At 41.9% G+C, this 15576-nt stretch overlaps 1 pseudogene; it reads left to right on the forward strand.

Annotated features, from left to right (window-relative positions):
* Positions 1–7368: 7368 nt before the first annotated feature.
* Positions 7369–13742, forward strand: LOC124277680 (annotated as a pseudogene).
* The last annotated feature ends 1834 nt before the right edge of the window (positions 13743–15576 follow it).

Consider the following 15576-nt stretch of genomic DNA (forward strand, 5'->3'; position numbering starts at 1 on the left):
TCAAGTCGGAAAGGTCGAGTCGATCTCTTCTCACCTTTGTATCCTGTAGGCACAGTCAACCTTCCAGAAACAGCTATGATGCAGTATAAACCAACATACACTGATAAATGTTTCAGCTTTATAAACGAATAACAACATACACTGATAAATGTTTCAGCTGACAAAAGAAACGAATAACAGATTTGGTTTCAGCAGCATGAGCTATGTGCCAATGACTCAACCAAGACCTACGTAAGCCGTTAGTCGCTAATGAATGAACAAAATTCATCTATCAAAATGTGAATTATCTTATAAACATCTATTCTCTTATAAAAAACAACCCCTCGTAAAGGAACTGCCACGGTCTTTATCAAAGATCAGCGATGGTAATCTATATTCTTGGTATGATTAGTTTGAAAACTGATATTACGATTGACAAGGTATGTATGAATCCGAGGTAATTTGGAGTGATTGGTTAACTACGGGCCATGTGACGACGGTTACAAAGGACGTTTGACATAATATCAGTCGTTAATATGTCTCGTCCACGGTCGAATATTTATTGGCTGCCACACATATCAGTATGTGTGTCGATACTGCTTCTTTCATTTTTTATCTTCCAGTCAGTTTATATTGATATGTTTGTTACGAAGTAGGAATACATTTGAAAACAATATTCCCGAGTGGTGAGTGAAAGCTTTTACAATTTTTCAGAAGCCTTATTCACCTACTTGGTTGCAAAATTTAAATATTTATTAAACTTAGGTCCAGATGGAAGTCACAAATAAGGTTACCACACACCATCATTAAATTTTATTTTCTTAGTTTATTATTTATGGCATCAATGTTTATGAATTTGGGTTGAATCATAACAAGACCTTGGAAGGTCAAGGGTCAAACAAAAATACGTAAAATGAGGATATTTGTCATTTCATTGCCTGATCTTTTAGTATGACGCGGCCATGGATCGAACCCAACCTTCCACTCTCCGGACAGATGATCTACCCACTGGATCATGGAGGCGGTCTGACATTGACATAAACACTCACATTCAACAATTAAACCAGTCCTGCCATTTTTACAGTGCCAAAACAAGAATGCATTAGGGAAGAGGTGCCTGTTGTGAATCTGTCATTGTTTAGCGCGCTGGAGTGGAATAATTAGTTTGTGTGAGTAGTTACATAGGGCCACCTCTGCGCCGAGTACTGTGAAACACAGGTATCCTTGCTCCCACTAGCCAAGCCCCTGAATGTACCTGTAGCTATAGACACGGCCTCTGTGTTGGCTTTACAACAGCTCAAGGTCATACGCCATGTAAACAGAACATTAACATCAAGCGTCGTATGAGTATTTACCTGGCAAAAGATAAGAGTCTCTTATAACAATGTCTTGTTGTTTGAGCAACAAAACAAAGTAATAGTCTCTTAATGAGATGCAGCCTTCTACGAAATAGTACTTTACACACCATATGTTATCTGATGTTTTAGTATACGAGTGTCTGATTATTTGTTTTTCTGATGTCTAATGACGCCCAGGCTATATGAAGATGGTCTTTAAATAACGTCGTCGTCTGGATCAGACAATCCAGTGATTGACGCCAGGCATTGCGTTACACTTCACCGAACAACCCTAGCAACCCAATTGCGTTACAACCTCTTTAAACTTGCATGTGTTGCTGGAGACAAATGCTACCCCGATCAATTACGGGACGCAACTTTTGTGAATTCATGCATGGAACTATTTACATTAGGATAGAAGTCGAAATAAAGTTGCCTGTACCTGAGCATTGTGTTAGTGAGTAAAACGGGACAGACCTATAAACAGGTCCACAGAAGGGCGTGTCATGGCTGATTATAAGCCCTCGAATCTGAAGCAGGTGAACCAATGTACTAGGTCATATACCACCAGCGACGATCAAAACTCTGGGATTATATTACATGCAGTGCCCCTTCAGGTCAAACAGGTGCTCGCTAAACTCCGAACAATGAATACTCGGGGTCATAACTAAAACCCTATATCATAATACAGGAAAGCTCTTTTGGTTGGATTGTTTTTAAATGCTGGCCAGACCAACAGAAGTATGTACTGCTTTCTATACAGACAGTGTTTCTCAACATCACGAAAAAATTAATAAGTCTACAATCAGAACAATTTTAAAACCAAAATCCTTCAAGTGTTAGGTTTGCGTATGTCTACAAAGACAAATTGCCAGTGTATGACTGCTGATTTTATACCCTCTAGCATTACACTATGCACGACATGATTGTAAACACAACCATATACAGGCTACTTCAGAGAGTTAAACCACAAATAACTACAACGCACTGCATAGATAACATAACAAAGGCCAAAGACGGCTATCAGGTGTTGGCGACAGTATCGTGTAACGAGTGGAAAACTGCACACTGCACTGTAGGTAAGGTTCAGGGACAAGTGGAGGTATTAGCTGAGTTAAAGCTGATTTGGGCAGCATTCCACTTATGTCACGTGTGTCAGATTAATGTAGAAGGAAAGTGTGAAGTCAAGCAGAGCTCAGACGTTTACGTTTACTCGTTTTGGTGAAAGAAACAGGTGTGGTGCAGACAAACCTAGAAACGAACTTGTGGCAAACCTGGTGTGTTCAAGAGACGCACAGTGAATTAGACTGGGCCACATCTTGATATGATACTATCACAGAAACAGAGTTTAGAATTCAAACATTAAAAACATGAACAGCACAATGTTTGTATCAGTTGTAAATGAGAAACTCCGGATTCAGGAAGAATGATGACAATTTTATGGATATACAACTTCTTTTATTCGGTGAAGGGCGACGTTTCGACATATACACCTGGGAAAAGTGAAGCACCCCTGATATAACGAGTTAGAACATATTACAATAATAATCAAACTGTATGGGAATAATGATTATGGCAAGAATGGTGTTCCATCGTAAGAATGGTGACCATTGATGCATGATGTTGACGTCACAGTTGGCCGTGTCATGCACGTGCAGCATGCCTTCCATGCATCCCAAAATGCTGTATGTTCATGCATCAAATATGGGTATTTAAACCTGCTGACATAAACAGTTAAAGCATTCCCTGTTAACATGGCACGAAGGCGGATATCTGAGGTACAAAGATGTCAAATTATTGGAATTCATTCCACAGGGATGTCTTACAAAGCTTTTGGGCGTCAACTGGGCTACCACTACACAGTATTCAGTCGACTGGTGAGAAGACATGCTGTAACCCATTCCGTTATGGACCTGCCACGATCAGGACGTCCCCCTGTGACATCACAGCGTGAGAACAGGGCACTACTGCGATTAGTTCGACGTCAGCCGTTTGCAACGAGCTCCTACCTGAAACGACAATGGCTACCTAATCGTCGTCTTTCCGACAGAACCGTCAGAAATCGCTTAAGAGCTGTAGGCCTGAGGTCCAGAAGAGTAATCAAACGCCCTCTACTGGCAGATGACCATCAGAGGCTCCGTTTGGCATGGTGTCTGGCTCGACGTGCGTAGAATCTGAGGACATGGCGAAAAATTCACTGGTCAGATGAAAGTCGTTTTCTGCTCCCATGATTGAAAGTTGGACCTGGTTACCATACGAGGCAACCTTACAGGTGAACTGTACATCCGAAATGTCCTGGAACCAGTTGTTGTCCCCCATTTTGATAACCACCCACTGGCCACAAGACCTCAGTTCATGGATGACAATGACAGACCCCATCGTTCAAGGGCAGTGACTGCTTACCTCCAGAACAACGCAATTACAACTTTGCCTTGGCCTGCAATGAGTCCAGATCTGAATCCGTTGGAGCACATTTGGGACAATCTTGGTCGTATATAGGCATTGGAACCTCCAGTAGCGAATCTACGTGAATTGGAAGCAGCCTTGCATAGGGAGTGGCAGCAGTTGCCCCGGGAGCTGATCCGGCGTCTGACTGGAAGCATGCGACGCAGGGTTGAGACTGTCATTCAAGCTCATGGAGGGTTCTCCCACGCTATTGAACATTTTGACATACAGATGTCATCTACAGACCTTAAGCAATGTTTTTAGGAAGCATGTGCAGAATTCCATAATGGCATGAACTCTGCAGCTCCATACGTAAAGGAGTATTGTTTTCAGGTGAAAATAGCGCCCGTGTTTGCACAACAATATCATGAATTAAATATCATATCAACTCACTAAAGTGGCTGTTCCTTGTTGTTTGTGGGTTGTTCGTACAGATCACAATCGTTTAGCTCATCTCATTGGGTAGATTATTTCATGTGGTTCTTACTTTCATCACTGAAAAATTATCAGGGGGTGCTTAACTTTTCTCCAGGTGTATAGATTCTAATGTCGTTGTCAAGCAAGTAATCACTTGCTTGACAACGACATTAGAATCTATGTCGAAACGTCGCCCTTCACAGAATAAAAGAAGTTGTATATCCAAAAAATCGTCATCATTCTTCATCAACTCAACTTCTAAAATGCCCACCAAAGAAGTCCGGATTCATGCATTACCCAATTACTGATTCTGTGCGTAGATGTGTTATCTGCGTCAAAGTAAAGACAGCAGAACTTTGTTACACACGCTTTGTCTAATGACTCCTAAACGGCCTCTAAAATGACCCGCCACATACTGTTATCAGTATATGGGACATCTGTGAACGAGAAAATCTTTATTCATATAATACTGACTGTGTATGCAGATACGTAATCTACATCAATGTGAAGGCAGTCTAAAGGCTCATAAACGGCCTATGCAACGTTTTCAGTATATGGAACATCCATAACTTAAGGTGATTATCACATACATTTGAAATAATACAACATTTTACACCTCCCTCAACTAGTAGCTGATAACACAATCTACAATATAACCAGAGAATGCAATATTAATAAAACGAAATAAACATAAAAAGATTAATGTTATCACATGTAAGCCAAAAACCTCAACGAGAATAAAGAAGCCGCCCATCATATGTTAACTAAACAAACAAAGGACAAGTCTCTGAAACAATTTTAATGCATTGTGATCAATTGGTGACGCTTATTTGAAAAAACGGTATTGATTCCCTTACTCATTGTGGTTTTCGCGGCGATTCGCGGCACGGGGTTTGTACCTGAAATGTGGCTTCGTTATTTCTCAAATGTGGGTTTCCCGGGCGGTCACCATGACTCTTAACCGGCCTATAAAATGACCTTTGTTCTAGAGGTATTATGCAATGTCACCAATACCTGATTCAATGTGCTCAAACCAAGCTAGGTCGAAACGTTCTTGAGTTGTGACAGCCTACTTGCTGCGACATGCATAGTGTGTACACAGGGGCAACCGTCTGTATTGTGAACTACCACACACAGAGACGGGGGGTGGGGGTGTATGAGGGGAAGGGGTGTGAACGAGGTGAAGATATGATGTGGTTATTAAATGCGCAGATACAAACCTACTGTTTCTTAATCAAGCAGATTGCAACCAACTGCGGCTTTAATGCAGATCAAAATAACTGAATGTACAACGACAGAGACAATATTTAAACACGCGGAATGCAACCTACTCTGTTATATATATATAACGTACAAATTAACACCAACTTATACATACAACCGAACCATTGTAACATGAAGACAGCGTACTGTGGATATAATACTCAGGGCGGATACAGCCTTTTGAGAAAGGGGGTGCACACTTTTGAGAAAAGGGGTGCTCATTCTATGGTCATTTAATAAAAATTCAGGAAAAAAGGGGGAGGGGGTGCGCACCCCTGCACCCCCATTCCACCCCCCTCTCTGGATCCGCCTGTGATACTAGTTGACTCCATGTTGCAGCCATAGCGTATTACATTTTGCAGCCTTCATGTGGGGGTTGGGAATACGAGATTCGAACTCACAACTGATGAGTGTGGGAATGTCTGAAGAAGGTATAACTCGCAACTTACACATCTATTGCTAAGCCCCCGTCTGCGACATTCCAATGGCTCGTTCGATGCTGATAATCTGGACAGATGTGCAATCGTGACGACTACATACACTCCTCACACAAAAGTAAGCAACGAGTATTTTCAGTGTTATATCTTTATCAATCTCGATTGCGATTTTTGCTGACATGTTACTGAATTGTAAATATTCAAAGAATACATAACCTTTAGTGACTGTCAAATTGATTTATCTGATAACATTGACAACATCACCCGAACACAACCACCCTCAGAAACAACATGCAAAATGTGTGGCATGAATGTGCTCCACTCTTCACATATGCACCCTGATCAATGTAAACCTACCTGTAATCATTCCTCTGGTACAACAAGCGGGTCCTAACTTCATTAGTATGGATGATAATGCCCGTCCATGGATGATAATGCCTGAGAAAGAGTTGTTAACGATGTTGATAATGTCTGAGAAAGAGTTGTTAACGATGTTGCTTAGATCAACAACAGCACACATGTGGACTGGCATGCAAGGTCACCTGATCTTAGCTTGGGACATTTACGGTCTCCATGTTCACCCCAAGACTCTGGATGTACATGAACAGGCGTTACAGAGAGAATGGCAGAACATTCCACAACAGCAACTTTAAAGGCTCATAAGGTCAATGGAAAGACGTGTAGAAGCTTGCATTCGTGCTCATGATGGTCATACGCGTTACTGAACACTGCTTCACTGTACACAACTGACTTCAACTGTAACGTTAACATCAATGCAGCACATTTTTCACGACTGTTTCACAGGTACATGCTTTTGATGATTTGTAAGTCTATTGTTGCTTAATACCATTTCATTTCATTTTGTTAATCGTGTGTACATATGTGTCACCTTTCTATTGCATCATTCCATGATTTGCAATTTCGATAAATGATAATGTAATGAGACTAAAAATTTGTGTTGCTTAATTTTTTGTGAGGAGTATATGTACGTATTACTTTGTAAGTACACGTGGGTTTATTTGCACCATGGAATGCTGGAACAATCTATAACACTAAGCATCCTATCTGACAAGTTAATACTAAATATGAGACAATTACAGAGTATCATCAATTAAATATGAATATTGTTTATCTGGCGCTCTTATAACACGGTAGAACGACTGTCTCGGTTACAGTGCATGGAGCCTATGGTATACAGAAGGTGTGTTGGGCCTTGCTGGGGCAATCTATTACTCTCACATACTTTATTCTCCAGGGTCTGGGAGGCAGACCATGGCCACTCCACACATGTACAAGACATGCACTTATTTTAGCTGACTCACTCTGTAAACATGGATAACCGGCAGTGTTATAAATCCGTCAGTTGTGTGAATGTGCCACTCCACAGCTGTACTCAGTCTCGCTCTCTCCTATCAGGTTTTAGACAGGCTGGAAACTAGCGGACGACGATGTGGGATTTTGGAATTACAACAGTTGCCTTATTTCTGGTCGTGGTACTGGTAGTGTTATGGCTGTCAATGCGGCGCCCACCTGGACTTCCCCCCGGCCCCCCTCTCCTTCCGTTCTTGGGGAACGCCCTATCCCTGGAATCTGATCCACGGGTCTTGTTCAAGAACCTCCGACAGAAGTATGGCGACATTTTCAGTCTGTATGTTTTCCACAAGCCTCTCATCGTCCTCAACGGCTACAACGTTATTAAAGAAGCCATTGTCAAGAACGCCGACGTCTTCTCCGACAGACCGCGATCCTTTGTGACCGATTTCTTCTCAAAGGGAAAAGGTGCGTTTTCTTTATATTTTAGCCAAACTGAAGGTGTTTTTATAGTGATACTAACCATTGAACCACACTCCTGATCCCATTTATAACATGGCAGCCACGACATCCACATTGAAGACGTTAAATGTGCCAATAACTACCATTGCTGGAAGCATCGTCAAATCAAGAACATTGTAAGCAGAATGTGTTTGGTTGTGGCGTTTAGCCTTTTGTACGGCATTGTCCATAATCGTTGATGAAAGTGAACATTTGTGTGTACACGAACACAAATAATGTGCATTCACTTTTGACACGATGTGGGGGATTGGGAAAGCCGAAGTCCATGCAGTAAGCTTAAAGAGGGCACCTGAAAGGACAAAACAGGGTGTTTAACATCTAGCATCAGTTATCCTAGTGATGCGAAATGATTATGCATGAACAGACAAGGAATGTTCTGGACATAACTCTTTTATTTTGTAAATAGACTTTACTGTGATTGTAAATAACTCTCGAGAAAACGTTTCCATTCATGTTTACACCCGTTGTTACCTTTATGCATTTACATACTATCGTAGATGTTTCGCACGTGTATAGAATTAACACCTGCCCCACTATACAGATAACCCATGTCATACCTTGGCTGCACTATACAGATGGAATATATCATACCTTGGCTGCACTATACAGGTGGCCCACGTTATACCTTGGCAGCACTATACAGCTGGCCCAGATCATGCCTTGGCTGCACTATACAGCTGGCCCACGTTATACCTTGGCAGCACTATACAGCTGGCCCATATCATGCCTTGGCGGCACTATACAGCTGGTCCATATCATGCCTTGGCTGCACTATACAGCTGGCCCACGTTATACCTTGGCTGTACTATACAGCTGGCCCAGATCATGCCTTGGCTGCACTATACAGCTGGCCCACGTCATACCTTGGCTGCACTATACAGTTGGCCCACGTCATACCTTAGCAGCACTATACAGCTGACCCATGTCATACCTAGGCTGCACTATACAGCTGACCCATGTCATTCCTTAGCAGCACTATACAGCTGACCCATGTCATACCTTAGCAGCACTATACAGCTGACCCATGTCATACCTTGGCTCCACAATACAGCTGGCCCATATCATACCTTGGCTGCACTATACAGATGGCCCATATCATACCTTGGTTGCACTATACAGATGGCACACGTCATACCTTGGCAGTACTATACAGTTGGCCCACGTCATACCTTAGCAGCACTATACAGCTGACCCATGTCATACCTTGGCTGCACTATACAGCTGACCCTTGTCATACCTTGGCTGCACTATACAGCAGAACCAAATCATACCTTGGCTGCACTAAACAGCTGACCCGTGCCTTTCCTTAACAGCACTATACAGCTGACCCATGTCATTCCTTAGCAACACTATACAGCTGACCCATGTCATACGTTAGCAACACTATACAGCTGACCCATGTCATACCTTGGCTGCTCTATACAGCTCCCCAATGTCATACCTTAGTAGCACTATACAGCTCACCCATGTCATACCTTAGTAGCACTATACAGCTCACCCATGTCATACCTTAGTAGCACTATACAGCTGACCCATGTCATACCTTGGCAGCACTATACAGCTGAACCAAATCATACCTTACAGCTGACCCATGTCATACCTTGGCTGCACTAAACAGATGACCCATGTCATACCTTCGCTCCACTATACGGCTGACCCATGTCATTCCTTAGCAGCACTATACAGCTCACCCATGTCATACCTTGGCTGCACTATACAGCTGACCCATGTCATACCTTGGCTGCACTATACAGCTGAACCAAATCATACCTTGGCTGCACTAAACAGCTGACCCGTGCCTTTCCTTAATAGCACTATACAGCTGACCCATGTCATTCCTCAGCAGCACTATACAGCTGACCCATGTACAGCTGACCCATGTCATTCTTAGCAACACAACACTGCACTATACAGCTGACCCATGTCATAGCACTATACAGTTCACCCATGTTAGCAGCACTATTCAGCTGACCCATGTCATACCTTAGCACTAAACAGCTGACCCATGTCATACCTTGGCTGCACTATACAGCTGACCCATGTCATTCCTTATACAGCTCACCCATGTCAATATCATAGGCCTTAGTAGCACTATACAGCTCAACCATGTCATACCTTAATAGCACTATACAGCTGACCCATGTCATACCTTGGCAGCACTATACAGCTGACCCATGTCATACCTTGGCAGCACTATACAGCTGACCCATGTCATACCTTGGCAGCACTAAACAGCTGACCCATGTCATACCTTGGCTGCACTATACGGATGACCCATGTCATTCCTTAGCAGCACTATACAGAAGACCCATGTCATACCTTGGCTACACTAAACAGCTGACCCATGTCATACCTTGGCTGCTCTAAACAGCTGACCCATGTCATAACTTGGCTGCACTATACAGCTGACCCGTGGCATACCTTGGCTGCACTATACAGCTCACCCATGTCATACCTTGGCTGCACTAAACAGCTGACCCATGTCATAACTTGGCTGCACTATACAGCTGACCCGTGGCATTCCTTGGCAGCACTATACAGCTCACCCATGTCATACCTTGGCTGCACTAAACAGCTGACCCATGTCATAACTTGGCTGCACTATACAGCTGACCCGTGGTATTCCTTGGCTGCACTATACAGCTGACCCATGGCATAGCTTAGCTGCATTATACAGCTGACCCATGGCATACCTTGGCAGCATTATACAGCTGACCCATGGCATACCTTGGCAGCATTATACAGCTGACCAATGGCATACCTTAGCAGCACTATACAGCTGACCCGTGCCATAACCTGGTGGCACTATACAACTGACCTATGGCAATGCATACATACAAAGAATATAGCGTGAAACAACAAAAATGTGATAGAATTAAGAATTGTATTCTAAAATGAACTAATTACAATGACGGTATAAAACAGCGTGGCAATACAAATTCAATATAACTTTAATGTATTAGCAGTGATTGTAGCAACAAAGATAGTGATGCTAAGATTCACATCGCTGCAACAGTGGTGAAGCTTTCAAATTAGGCCAAGGCTGAGTATCCAGGGTGAAAAACGATCGCCATACATCTGCTGGTCTTGAACCGTGATACGTCATATGTGACGTCATATTTAAGGTGACCAGGACCAGATTGAGACCCGCTTTGTGTACATGAAAAGATTGCTCCAATTCTTCAGCCAGCACTTGCACGTCCCAGTGAAGGCCCAGAACCTTTCACGCTTGTATTGCCTCCCAGTCTTAATAGATTAACCAGGGTGCCGTTGTACAAAGCAACCGTAGCGCTACGCTAGCCGTAAGTCTATGTTAAGGCAATGGGAGTTACGGTCACCTTAGCGCTAAGACCGCTTTGTAAAACGGCACCCAGGTCACCACCGTCCTAAACTGAGTCTTAACAGAAACAACGTGATACAAACACAACACTGTTCTACAATGTCTACAAACACTGCCAGATTTATTCCACGAAATACAGCTGAATTCTGTTGAACTGTATTTTTCCAAACAGGAGTAGTCGGAACCTCCGGGGACTTGTGGCATGAACAGAGACGATTTGCTCTCAATGCTCTGCGAGAGTTTGGAATGGGAAAAACCATCATGGAGGACAAAATACACGAGGAAATTGCTCAGTTTATGGTTGCCCTGGAGGAAAAGAAAGGACAGGGTTTCAACATAGAGCGTCTTTTGCAGAATGCCGTATCAAATGTCATCTGTTCCGTTGTCTTTGGCAAACGTTTTGAATATACCGACCATGTCTTCGTCAAATTTCTGAAAGCATTGGATGATTTTTTTAAAAATAGCGCAGTATCTGGAATACTAAACGTTTTTCCTGCTGTGCGATATTTGCCTGGAGACCCATTCAAGTTCAGAAAATCAATGGACAGCATAGATATTGTGGATAATCTGCTGATTAAACCTTTCATTAAGGATCACTTAAACGATCACGATGATGAAAATCGGGACGATTTTATCCATGTATACTTGAAGGAGATGCGACGTCGCCAACAGAAACAAGAAACAACTACGTTAGACTGTAAGTGTGTTTTGTTATCTAACGATGTTCATGGAATGTACATTATCCTTTCCACGACAGGGAGATTCGTTGGCTATTTACTTTTAAAGGGTTGTTTTCTAGATTTGTCCAATAGGTTGAATGTGAAGAATTTAATACAAATAACTGGCACATCATTTCTGCTAAGGATGTAATGAATTGTGTATATATGTAGCTATTGCATTCAATAATCCATATTGTTTTACTCATGTTATTTAAGCACACTTTGATTTGGTTTTGGTTTTACTTAAGAATTATATTTGTCAAAACGTATAGTTGGTTTTGTGAACATCTCTTAAATTGACAGACTGAGGACGCTGAAGTTTCCTTTAGAATCTACACTGAATCTACACTGACCTATATACATGGTTGATTCTGTTAATGCATTTCCACATTTCAACTAGTATTTCGTAGGCATGTAATTGTAATGTTTCCGGTTTTATATGGGTCATGTTACATCTGTCACGTGAACTTACACTAAAGATTACATTCGTGTTGGCAGTGGAGAATCTGGCGCAGATTATTACTGACCTGTTTACTGGAGGCTCGGAGACGACGTCCACCACTATACGCTGGGCGCTGGTCTACTTCCTGAACTACCCGGATGTACAAGAGAAGTGCTTCCAAGAGATTCTGGAAAACGTCGGTCAGAGCAGACGACCCTCCATGAAGGACAAGACGAACCTTCCTTACGTGGAGGCCACCATTATGGAAACCTTGAGATACGCTGATATTGCACCTATTGGTATTCCTCACACAGTTCCACATGATGTACAGTTCAGGGATTCACCTTCCCACAAGGCGTCACAGTCATATTGAACCTTGATTCAGTCCTCCAAGACGCGGATGTATGGGGAGACCCGCAAAACTTTCGGCCGGACCGTTTCCTCGATGACGCAGGCAAGATTCAGAAGAGGGAGGAATTTATCCCCTTTTCTTTGGGTGAGTCACCTACAAACTCGAGATATGGTAAGCAATAGACCTGTAACCACATGTACATACACATACACATACACGCACGCAAACGCACACACACGCACACAGATGTACATACATACATGCACACACGCACGCACACACGCACGCACACACACATACATACATACAGTAATGACACTGTACCTTTGTTTTTCATATTTCAAGGACGAAGGGTTTGCCTGGGGGAGTCAATGTCCCGGATGGAGCTCTTCCTCTTCCTCACCACCATGATTCAGAGATTCAAGTTCGGCCCAGTGAACGGGGAAAAGCCTCCAATGGAAGGAATACTGGGTTTATCATATTCGCCAAAGGAATTCAAACTAAACGTTATCCCCCGAAACTAATATTGTTCGGATCATCACAATGTTAAAAAGAACACAATGCCTATGTAGCCGTGAAGATCCGTGTTAGAATTGGTCTTCAGTAACCCATGCTTGTCGTAAGAGGCGACTAACAGCATCGGGTGATCATCGTCTCCCAATTGCGTGATGTTGATCACTGGATTGTCTGGTGCAGGCTCGACCATTAACTAATATCGCTGAATGCGGAGTTAAACAACCTAGATTCTATGAGTTCTCCAACATTGTGATTTTTTGTTTGTATCTAAATGTTTAAATCAAAGGTATCAAATGTTTTGGGAATCTTATTTAACATAAAAAAAATTGTATCAAATGAATAAAATCAATAAGCATATAAGTATGATTTTTTTGTTACGGTAAGGACAGGGTAGAGTAACGGCTATGACAAAGAAGAACACGGCTGTGATAGGCCATTACGGTGGTGACATTATATACCGTCACAATGTCACTGCCGTAACATGCCGTCTTTTACCTGTCTTTTACATGACAATGATCTATGGTGAATGCGGTCGCTTCCCACTTTATCTAGAAGCACAGATAAAAGTTATCAAATACTGGGTAAAGCTCTTGAATATGCCTGCATCAAGATTTCCTAAGAAATGTTATAACATGATGTATTTGTTTGACACCAACGGAAAATCAAATTGGGTAACGAATGTTAAAAATTTACTAAATCATTGTGGTTTTAGTGATGTATTTTTGTCACAAAAGATTACCTGCCCAAAGTCATTTTACAGAGCAATACCTACACGATATTAATCTTAGAAAATTCCACGTTTCATTATCCAGATTTAGATGCTCTTCACATGATCTTATGATCAAGAAGGGCAGATATTATAATATTCCAAGAGAAAACAGATTGTGCAAATTTTGTGCACTAAATGTAATCGAAGATGAGTTCCACTTTTTGCTGGTATGTCCTTACTATGCTGATTTAAGGACAAAATATATACCACAATATTACTATTCACATCCTACCATGTTTAAATTTAATTTGATAATGAACTCTAATAATACAACTTATATTCGTAAACTTGGTATGTATATCCACCATGCTTTTGACCAAAACAATAACGTTTGCAAACATTGTGATTGTATGCCATTATTGTTTTTATATTTTGTACTATAGGCCTGTGGCCTCTTCAGTAATGGAATAAAGAGATTTGACAATGTCATTGATAGTTGACAATTGATATGTACAGAATTATAATCAAACATTCACAGAGGGGATGGCGTCACTTGTACACAGAGTGTCTCCATTAAAATACATGTACAAACTCAAGATATTGATTCAAATGATAGACATATGTTGCAAAGTTTATAATGACAACATGGTATGTGTCCCGCACTAGGGATCATGTGAACTGTGTATCTGCACCTTGGAGAGCTGACAACATGGTATGTGTCCCGCACTAGGGATCATGTGAACTGTGTATCTGCACCTTGGAGAGTTGACAACATGGTATGTGTCCCGCACTAGGGATCATGTGAACTGTGTATCTGCACCTTGGAGAGCTGACAACATGGTATGTGTCCCGCACTAGGGATCATGTGAACTGTGTATCTGCACCTTGGAGAGTTGACAACATGGTATGTGTCCCGCAGTAGGGATCATGTGGACTGTGTTTCTGGACCTTGGAGAGTTGACAACATGGTATGTGTCCCGCACTAGGGATCATGTGAACTGTGTATCTGCACCTTGGAGAGCTGACAACATGGTATGTGTCCCGCACTAGGGATCATGTGAACTGTGTATCTGCACCATGGAGAGTTGACAACATGGTATGTGTCCAGCACTAGGGATCGTGTTAACTCTGTATCTGCACCATGGAGAGTTGACAACATTTCGTCGATCTTCCAACATTTTAAAAATTACATAGGTTTCAACATCAAGTAGATCAATCAGAGATGAGAAAAAGTTATTTCGGAGAGGTAATAAGTTTTCACAGTGTAGTATCACATGGTTGTCATAATCTTGTTACATAGCAAACATTCTTTTGAAACTTTATTTCGTGATGAAATTTTAAAACATAGTTGCAAGGCTGTTCTGTGTTCAGGCTATAAAAATGTTCTAAAGTATGTGATATGTCAGTGATGTGTGAGCTCACTTGTAAGGAGACAGTCCTGCATTAAGTGATACTTTGTTACGCCACATTTGTTCCTCGTATTCTTGTACTTGTTTGTTTACAATTCGTCTCCACTGGTGTTTGGTGGGAAATGAACCACTGTATAAATAAGTATAAATACGTAGAAGTAGTTTGTAAGATTGTATTTGCACAAAACAGACTGAAGATCTCCACAAATAGTTGATTTTCGGGGCGGAATAGCCATGGAAGCACAGAATATGTGTTTTATGCATGAGATTATCACAACTAGTGTTGCATATTGAGCCAAAGAACTGAAGAATACTTGTAGCCAATGTGTATTACTTTACATTTGCAAATCAGAAATGAAAGGAATTGTTGGCTTGTTG

Source organism: Haliotis rubra, unplaced genomic scaffold, assembly GCF_003918875.1.
Source record: "Haliotis rubra isolate DU_JTF1 unplaced genomic scaffold, ASM391887v1 Scf2251, whole genome shotgun sequence".
NCBI classification, from domain to species: domain Eukaryota; kingdom Metazoa; phylum Mollusca; class Gastropoda; order Lepetellida; family Haliotidae; genus Haliotis; species Haliotis rubra.